Raw genomic sequence first — 2,727 nt, 5'->3', positions numbered from 1 at the left:
AAGCCAAGACTTAGTCTCGGCCATTTTGTGAAACGCAACTTAGTCCGCTTTTCAGGTTTAGTCCGTAGTTTACTCCGACCTGGACGTAGGCTTTTTTGAGAAACATGCCTCAGATGCTCTTTTACAAGTTCTGACTGAAGACTTCCTATGTCCACTATGTCTCATCACATTCCGCTCCTCTCGAAAACTGAATTACATTTAATGAGTTCATGTCTAAAACGTTAAAGGTGACCTTAAAGACAGGAAAATTACACCCAATCACTCAGTTTAGTAGCCCTCAAAATCCACGATGTATTGTAAAACTATTAATTCTTTATCTGTCTTGTATCCCAAATAAAGGACCGTTTTATAGGAGATCCCTCCCTCTTGGAAAAGAAAATATTGTCAAATTTTCTTCCCAGATTATAGATGTCAACACCTTTGGAAAGTACATGCAGTCAATGTTTGATGATGCTGGCATTGACAAAAAAGTTGTGAACCATTCAGGAAGGGTATATTGCTGCTCCATTCTGTACAATGCTGGGTCTTGTGTAAGAGTGAATTGAAAGTTGAGCCTGAAGCTCTTTGTGCTCATTTAAACCACGCAATCCAAAGACCTTTGAATTATATTAAAAAAAAATACACCATAACTCAAACCCTTTGCAGTTCTTCTGAGCGTTTTCTCGTCGTACTCGAGTTTTAACACGGGATACGAACCTCTTGATGCGCACGCAGAGTTAGACGAGAATGACTTTACTTGACTTATGAGACTTTCCAAAATGGAGACAGTTATCAAAGCACAGCTGTACGAAGATTTATTTATTGAGGATGATGTGGACATTTTATTTTTTCTTGCGATAGAGCAGACCTGGATCACCCAAATTCTCTTAAATCTAGAGCGGAGTCGTTGTATTCCAAGACTTGGAGGCTTTTCCGAAAATATTGTGCCGCTGTTTGACAGCAAGCAATTTCTAAGAAATTTCAGAGTGAGTCCAGAAATTTTTGATTTAATCATGAACTCAATTGTACAATCCCTCACAGATGATAATGCATGGCCCGGTGGGTCAGAGCCTATACTGCCTAAGAAAAAACTTTAGTGTTTCTGTGGTAATCAGGAAACATTAAGAGAAGTGGTACATGGCGAATCAGGAAACATTAAGAGAAGTTAGCAATATAGTTGCAATAGGAACCACAACTGTTCATGAAATTGTAATGGCTGTGTCAGAAGCAATAAACGAAAACTAAGTTATAATGTAATAAATATTTGTGAATAAGATTATTTAAAAAAAAATAATTTTCAATTTCCTTATAAAAAGATCAGTAAAGGTTTTCATTCATGCATGTTGTAAATATTTTAGGTGATAAACTGGCAAGATGCTAACACACAACAAGCTTTATCAAGACAATTTCAACTCCAGTCCGGATTACGTGGTATTATTGGCTCTTTGGATGGAACACATATTAGATTATCTTCAGCTCCTGGTGGCGACAAAGACTATTTTAACCGAAAAAACTTCCCTCCAATCCAGTTACAGGTAAAGCATATTTTTACTGTGTTGACATGTAAACTATTTTTTCATTCAATAAACCAGGTAACTGTAAACTGTACGAAGCTCTTACTTTTATTCGCTTATTTCTTGTGTAGAAAAAAGAACTAAAAATTAAATTGATTTTTTTAAATATACAGGTTGTTGCAGACTGACATGTTGATAAGAGATGCTTACTCGGGTTGGCCCGGGTGCACCCACGATGCACGCGTCCTCAGAAATTCCTCTTTATTTGACAAAGCGGAAAACGGACGAGTTCTACATGGATATTTTATTATTGCAGACAGTGCCTGTCCATTGAGGAATTGGTTGATCACACCTTTCAGAGATAATGGAAGACTTAATGCACAGCAACGCAGAATTAATTAGATGCTGTCCTCGGCCAGACAAATTGTTGAACGGGTATATGGACACTTAAAAGGAAGGTTTCGGATGCTCCGAGAAATAGCTGTTCGAAAGCTGTCTCGTATAGTTTAACTGATTATTTCAGGATGCATTTTGCACAATTTATGTGTTTTGCATCATGGTGACGTTGAAGCCTTTATAGACAATGATGAAAATGGACATCCTAAGGCCTACCCTAACATTATTGTTGATGGAAGGGATGGCGTATTATTCAGACAGCAGTTACTGAACACATTGCCATTGTAAATAATTTCATGTACACAGATTTTAAAATGATTATGATTTTTCTAGAGTATGTTGCACACAAAAATAATATTAAAGATATTAAATAAAAGATTTTTGAAATGTTGTCAATCTTTTATTCACTTTTTGTGAAAGAACAAATAAAACAAAACATAAAAAAAAATTGTCATCAATACTATGCAGACTTAAACAAAATAAAAGAGGCCCAGGGCACAATTTTGTTTATTAAGACGTGTCTTTCTAACATGTTTGATTGGTTGAGCCCCACTCAAATGTATTTTCACTTGAAAAATCGGTTTAAAGCTTATTTTCATAGCATCAATATTTTGAAAAATCATCATATTTGAATTACAATAGTAATCGCAATCACTGCAAAAATAAAATAAATGAATGACGTGGCGTTCAGCAAAATTTAAGCAAAGTTAAAATTGCACAAAACCATGGAGGTTGATTCAAATAAAACCATAAACCTTGTACATTGTGGAGGTAATTATTTGTCCAAGGACTTTTCCATTAGTTCCAGCATACGATCGATGCGTCGCATTTTGTCTTC

The 2,727-nt window shown here is 35.7% G+C and overlaps 1 pseudogene; it reads left to right on the top strand.

The window, feature by feature from the left end:
• The first annotated feature begins 1,116 nt into the window (after window positions 1–1,116).
• Window positions 1,117–2,177, top strand: LOC133188607 (uncharacterized; annotated as a pseudogene).
• Window positions 2,178–2,727: the final 550 nt, after the last annotated feature.

This window comes from Saccostrea echinata, unplaced genomic scaffold (assembly GCF_033153115.1).
Source record: "Saccostrea echinata isolate AGI-Se365-2 ecotype Australia unplaced genomic scaffold, CSIRO_AGI_Sech_v1 ptg000016l, whole genome shotgun sequence".
Classification (NCBI taxonomy): Eukaryota; Metazoa; Mollusca; class Bivalvia; order Ostreida; family Ostreidae; genus Saccostrea; species Saccostrea echinata.
This window is presented reverse-complemented; position numbering and strand designations above follow the sequence as displayed.